A 7488-nucleotide genomic window follows, 5' to 3' on the forward strand; every position below is an offset into this window, starting at 1 on the left:
CTCAGAGAGGCCGGAAAGCTACCAAGAGTATCTCACCCACACCACAAATCCTGGCAAGCTCCCTGTGACGTATTCAATATGCCAAACACAGTAACAACAAGTCTCAAAAATGGAGACGTTACTGGGCCCGCTCGAGCAAATCCATGAACAACGGGAGGGCAGTGTTTGTTTCAGTGTTTATAATGTTGTGCGGTCCCAATAGCAGCCATGCAATTTTGGATTTCTGATATTTTACTAATTAAGTCTGGAGGGATTTCTGCCAAAAGCCAGAAAATTATGAGATTGGTTTGTGTACCTCTGGGGCCATGGCCGTGCCGGGGGGGGGGGGAGGGCGAGGGGTTGGCAACTCGTGGCCTCAGTAGAGCGTGAAGGACATGCCGGTTCCACCCCCCATCCCATGAGGCTGAAGTTATCCCATCACCACCGGCTCATATCTGGCTGTCCGATAAGCTCTGAAGCTGTGGCCACTGTGCTGGTGGGGTGGGGGGTGGCTCGTGGAAGGCAGAAGAGACAGACACTCTTTCCCTCCCGGGGGTGGGGGAGACACAACACCGTAGTTTAACGTATAGTCCATTCACATTTCTGCTGCAAGCTGTTGGGATCTGAATTAGGTCCGTGTGCCTCTGGGGCCATGGCCTTGCCGGAGAGCCGCTCGTGGGGGGCAACTCGAACAGTGGCTGTTCTTTTTTTTTTAATTACTTTTTATTAGTGAGTACAGTTGTTGACTTACAAATTTTTGTGCTTGGGTTTCAGTCTACGGCCAAACCACCCTGAAGGCACCTGATCTTGTCTGATCTCGGAAGCTAAGCAGGGTCGGGCCTGGTTAGTACTTGGATGGGAGACTGCCTGGGAATACCGGGTGCTGTAGGCCTTTGGGCTGGAGTGATAGCACAGCGGTAGGGTGTTTGCCTTGCATGCAGCCAGCCTGGCTGAGCCAGGTTCGATTCCTCCGCCCCTCTCAGAGAGCCTGGCAAGCTACCGAGAGTGTTCAATATGCCAAACACAGTAACAAAAAGTCTCACAATGGAGACGTTACTGGGCCCGCTCAAGCAAATCGATGAACAATGGGAGGACAGTGTTGGACAGTGTTGGGTTTCAGTTATACAATGATCGAATACCCATCCCTCCACCAGTGCCCATTCTCCACCACACCAGTCTCAGTATCCCTCCCACCCCCTGCATCCCCCCCCATCCCACCTCTGTGGCAGGGCATTCCCTTTTGTTCTCTCTCTCCTTTTGGGTGCTGTGGTCTGCAGAAGAGACATTGGGTGACAACCATGTTCGGTCTATAGACTACTTTCAACATGCATCTCCCATCCTGAGAGGAACCTCCCAACACCCTTTATTTGGTGCTCCCTCCTCTATCTGAGCTGCCTTTTCCCCTAGCATGTGAGGCTGGCCTCCAAGCCATGGAGTATACCTCCTGGTAATTATCTCGGCTATTCTTGGGTGTTAGTCTCCTATTTTGTTACTTTATGTTCCCCAGATGAATGCAATCTTTCTATGTCTGTCCCTTTCTTTCTGACTCATTCCACTTAGCATGATACTTTCCATGTAGTACCACTTGTATATGAATTTCATGACTTCATCTTTTCTAACAGCTGCATAGTACTCCACTGTGTAGATGTACCAAAGTTTCTTTAACCAGTCATCTGTTCTCGGGCACTCAGGTTTTTTCCAGATTCTAGCTATTGTGAAGAGTGCTGCAATGAACAAACGAGTGCAGATGTCGAACAGTGGTTGTTCTTAAAGCTTCTTTCAAACCTCAGTGGCATGAGATGATAAGAGTCCTAGCAGCAGAGGGACATTTGTTTTGCTTTGAAAAGGCACCCAGATTTTACTTCTGTCCTGATTTTTCAAGTCCTACATAGGAGGAGTGCTTATTGTTGGCTTTATCTACCCAAGCCTTCTTTTTAAATTTTTTTTTATATTTATAAAATATTTCACAATGGGCTGGAGCGATAGCACAGCAATAGGGCGTTTCCCTGCCATGGCCGACCCGAGTTCGATTCCTCTGCCCCTCTTGGAGAGCCCGGCAAGCTACTGAGAGTATCTCGCCCACACGGCAGAGCCTGGCAAGCCACCCATGATGTATTCGATATGCCAAACACAGTAACAACAAAATCTCCAATGGAGATGTTACTGGGCCCGCTCAAGCAAATCGATGAACAACGGGAGGGCCTTTACCTTTTACCTTTATTTCACAATACCTTAAGAGAGTCACAGTTACTCCTCCCGTTTTTGGAGCTGAAGCAATAGCACAGCGGGTAAGGCATTTGCCTTGCACACAGCCGACCCGGGTTTGATTCCTCTGTCCCTCTCAGAGAGCCCGGCAAGCTACCAAGAGTATCCCGCCTGCACGGCAGAACCTGGCAAGCTCCCCATGGCGTATTCGATATGCCAAAAACCGGTAACAACAAGTCTCACAATGGAGACATTAATGGTGCCCGCTCAAGCAAACTGATGAAAAAGGGGAGGACAGTGCTACAGTGCTATAGTGAATCCTCCTAATGAGAGTTGTTTAACATAAAGTGATTTTAGAAAGTCTGAAATCTCCCTAGGAAGGTTAAAGAGCTGCTACAGATTCATCCAGAATGTGAATTTGTCCAGCCAGGACACTTTCCTCAGTACTTGCAATGATTTGCCCTGTGGGAATAAGACTGAGAGGTCCAGTGGGAGAGGAGGGGTGTGGGGCATGGGCATGGCGAGTGGCTGGCACGGAGAAGGCATTCCATGATAGAGGAGAGCCAAAATGGAAGTGTGGAAAAGGAAGACATTGATAATAAGTGACACCATTCTAAATGATCCTTGGGCCTATCCTTCCATTTCTTCCATCTCCCATCTTAATCTTCGTCGTCCTCCCGTCTGAATATTAATCTTAACCTTACTTTAGAGAAAAGGAGAGCTGGGACTAGAGTTAAACTCCCATGTAGATGAACTTAGTTTTTACAGAGTATTTCTATCTGAGAAATTATAAATTTTTTAATTTATTTGATAGGGAATAGATTTCTATTTGAGTATAATTTTTATTTGATTATATAAAGTAAAAAACACCTATCGTCGTTAACAACAGTACCCAAAGAATTGCCTTAAAAGAGAAGAGTGATAGAGCCAGTTAAGTGTCCGTTACTATCAGTCAATAGCTACTTACCATGTGCAAGCATTTCTGAGGATAGAGTGGAGGATGAGATATCATCCCTGTCCTCATAAAGCTTAAGGATCAGGTTTGAATTTCAAAGGTCACTTAGCAGACTGGAGTGGTGGGAATTGGAGCCAGGAGACCAACTAGGAGACAGAAGCAGTAAAAAATAAAATCATGGAAGAACTGTTCCTTAATCCTCATTGAACATATCTGGGTAGAAAGACCACACCTTCTTTTAATACAGAGGACTGCAGGCTTCTACATCTTTATAGTTGTCATTCATATTTTCAGTGAAAATATGTAACTTTCTACTTTGGGAGAATAATAGGCATAAAAGGTATGAAAATTTATTCTATTTTGGTGGAATTATAGGAACTCTTTACCTCTAGGCTTATGAGGAATAAATTCCTGGTTTTGTTTTAATATTCTATGCTGATACCTATGATATTTGGTTGAGACTCCTTCCTCTACAACAGGAGGCTCAACGCACTTGACAAGCAAATATACCACTGGACACAAGATGCCTGGTGGAGGGGAGTGAAGGGAGAGAAACAGGAGTGGACACAAAAATCCCTACAGAACATTTAGACACTGGCAGTTGGATGTTCTGTCCTGTATTGAAGTGATAAGGGCAAGCTGGTAAAGTTATGGCATACGTATCTGCTACTCCCACCCCGGGATCAGGCAGTGACTTCTAGATACTCCAGCAGAGGACAATAAGACTCGGAACCAAGCACACTGTCATAGGCTCATCCATTTATATGCCTCTCTCAGTCATTTCAATCATCTCTCTGGGTATCCTACAGGCTCTGATGACCCATATTTTGAGAAACACAGTCCTAGTGTTGTGTATAACATCTAGCAAATAACAAACTCGACTGAGTCAGTATACAATTTATTTCTAGAACAAACATCTCTTCATGTTCTCCATTTTATCTTTCTTCATTTACAATTTCGTCCCTGTATTTCTATGTGTAGAAAATACTTTTTTTAATGCTCCTTAGCCTTCCTTACTCTGGAGCTTGTGATACCCTAATGGTCCTAATGTAAACCTTAGCAAATCATCAATACTTATTCCATTTAGCCTGAAGGTCAATAAGTAGACTCTGGCAAAGAAAAGTGCTGATAGGGGTCTAACTTCACACTCCAAACTCTAAGTAGGGTTGACGTCTGGAAATAGCAACATGGCAATCATATCCAAAAGGCAACACAAAGCTATGTCAAAACTATAGAACAATGCCCTTAAGATCAAAAGCCTAATAGCCTTCTCATCTCAGACACCGTCTCTGGTTTTCTGAGCACCATATTCCTTGCTCTCAATATCTTTTTACTAGAAAAGCCTGGAGTAGCATCTATTTCATACAATGAACCATAATATAGAGCCCGTGTCAGATCCACTGGGGTAATGACAACACCTTGTTCAGAGGTTGACTGTGAGAACACATGAGATCCTAGAATTTAAAACAAAACCTGGAGGTTCTTGGCAAAGGCTAGATGTTCCAAAATTAAGCATCTAGTGGCCAGCGAAACTGTGTAGTGGATAAGGTACTTTTCCACATGGCCGACCAGTGTTCAATTCACAAAAATGTATACATTCCCCCAGCACAGCCAAAAGTGAACCCTGAGCATAGAGGCAGAAATAAGCTCTGAGCACTACTAGGGATGGCCCAATTATCCCCCACCCCACTATTAAGCACCTACCAAATTATTTGGATTATTAGATTATTAGAATTATTACTGAATAAAATGTAGGAATCCACGAAAGCCTCGGTACCTGGTATAAAAAACATACTCCTTTCCAAAAAAAGTTAACCAAGTCCTAGGAATCTAGCTCAGTGTAGAGTGCATGACTTACTTCTTTTAGGTACTGGGTTTGGTTGCTAGCACTAAGAAAGGTAAAATTTAACAAATAAATATAATTTGCATGTTTGAGAACCTGGGTAAAGTTATTGACATGGTCAGACCTAAGCACCACTGGCTGTGGCTCCCACAACAATTGAAATAACAACAAATGTCAACCAAACATAGTTTTTCCTTCTAAATTTCTATGGTCTTGTGCTATGACATTCAGGTGGCAATTAAAATGATGTCATAAGCCAGCCAGAGGTGGCAAGCAGCAGCCTGAGTCTCAAGACGGTGCACAGGACTGGGCTGAAGACACCAGGCAGGCAGAGAAACCCTTTCTCCTGAAGATTGAGAAAAGTCGTAAGGAAGACTAAGATCAAGGTTATAGAAAGGGTAACTGTAGGCACGTTCTATATGAAATCTAACACTATGGAACAATGCCAAAAGCAGAGGAAGGAGAATAGAAGAAATAGAAACAAAAAAAAAAAAAAACGCCCCCGTTGGGGGCATTCTTCCAAAGCTCCTGAGAACACAGGAGAAGCAGCGAGGTGCAATGACCCAGACGTTCCTGTGTCAGGCGGGGATCCTCAGGAAGGTGAGTGCGGCTGCTACCCTTGTTCCCTTCTACTTGGGCAAACCAGGGGACCCCAGATGGAGAGGGTGCCCAGCACTGGTTCCCAGAGCCATCTCTTTGAGGTGCAGGTGATTGGCAGCTGAGGTCACAGAGGCCCTGCAGCAGCACGGAGAACTCCCACCCTCTTCTTCTCAGCCCAGAAGGACACTGCACCTTACCCAGAGTTAGGCCTCTGCTCAGAGTTTATTCTGATCTTTAAGCTCAGGAATCACTCCTGGAGGTGCTCAGGGGCCACAGGCAGTGCTGGGGATCAAACCCCGGTCTGCCTTGTGCAAGCACAGCCCTTCCCCACTGTATTAACATTCTGTGCACATCTCTCCATGTTTCTATGGAAGAAACTATCCATGAAGCAGGGCGACCATGTGATCATCGAGCATCCAGGACTTGGACACTGACTCTGTCTCCTTGAAACCTATGACCACCCCACCCCCTTTCCTTAAGCCAGACTACAAATTCCGTTTTGGTGCCACTAGCTTGGGAATTCACAGCCATATTGATTTGATCCCTTATATGTAATTAAGCGTGTGCTTTACTTTAATTAATTAATTAATTAATTAATAAAAAGCCTCCTTAGCCATAGCTAGGTAAGTTAGGGCCTGGTGAAGAAGTACCAGGGCACCAGGGAACTGAAATAGAAAGCGGGTAAGGGCACTTGCTTTGCACATGCCTTACCCTGGTTTGAGTCCTGGCACTCCATATGGTACCCCAAATACAGCTACCTGGGGTCACTATTGTGCTCCAAGCTGGGGTGGAGCCTGGACACCACAGGGTGTGGCCCAATAACAGAGATTCCTCCCTCAGTGCCAGACAATAGTCAAGTGGGTGGGGCACCTGCCTGGCATACAGTTGATCCAAGTTGAATCCCCAGCACTACATATGGTCCCCTGAGCCTGCCAAGACTGACCATGGAGTGCAGAGCCAGGAGTAAGCCCTGAGCACAGACAGGTGTGCTTCCCCATACCCAATAACAGAGAAGACACACTCACTAGACGCCAGATTTGGGTCAATTTTGGTTGGGTCTCACCTCATCCTGCCCAAGAGCCCTTCTCACATAATCTGTGCCATCGAGCCTTAGGCTGTCATAGTCCCTTCTTCCTGGGCCGACACAGTCAATATCATATCACTCCTCTTTAATGGTTTCTCAGTGTATCTGAAATTAAACGCTAGTCTAAAAAGTTGAGCCAAGATTCCTATGGTCTTAGTCTCTGGCTTTCTGGCTTCATCTCATACTACTCTTCCCCTCACACCCATGTCTCAGATTATGTTGGGCTCCTTAGTATATTTTCCTTTGTACTTTTCCCCTGGAGCCACTTTAATGACTGTCATGTGGTGATCATTAATTTTGTAAGGCTTTGTCTCACACTAGATTCAAAGCCAATCCAGCGTGATACAGTTTTATTGGTGCTGAGCTCAGCAGCTGGCACACAGCACCTACTGAGTATAGTAGATACTCAATATTAATGAATAAATAAATGAACTAATATGTGTTCTTAGCCACATAATATGAGTATGGTGACTCCTTGGAAAATACATAGCTAATGAAAATCATTTCGTGTAAACCCACATGAGTCAGAACAAATCAACCTGCTTAACTGCTAGTCAACAACGCTCAAGATAAAATCATTACCATGGAGCTGGAGATAATATTGTGGGTAGGGTACTTGCCTTGCACTGCTCACCTAGGCTCAATCCCAGGGACGCATATGGTCATGTAAGCCTTCCAAGAGTGATTCCTACGTGCAGAGCCAGGAGTAAGTCCTGAGCACAGTCAGGTGTGAACCAAAAACAACACACACACACACACACACACACACGCAAGTGACATGTGTGAAGTCCTCATCACTGAAATAATTAAAAAGAAACAGAT

General features: G+C 45.1%; 1 non-coding gene across 1 annotated transcript; it reads left to right on the forward strand.

Annotated features, from left to right (window-relative positions):
- Positions 1-752: 752 nt before the first annotated feature.
- LOC130016263 (5S ribosomal RNA) lies at positions 753-871 on the forward strand. Its single transcript, XR_008791217.1, has one exon. It is a non-coding gene; the product is annotated as a 5S ribosomal RNA (ribosomal RNA).
- Positions 872-7488: the final 6617 nt, after the last annotated feature.

Source organism: Sorex fumeus, unplaced genomic scaffold (genome assembly GCF_029834395.1).
Source record: "Sorex fumeus unplaced genomic scaffold, SorFum_2.1 ptg000149l, whole genome shotgun sequence".
NCBI lineage: Eukaryota > Metazoa > Chordata > Mammalia > Eulipotyphla > Soricidae > Sorex > Sorex fumeus.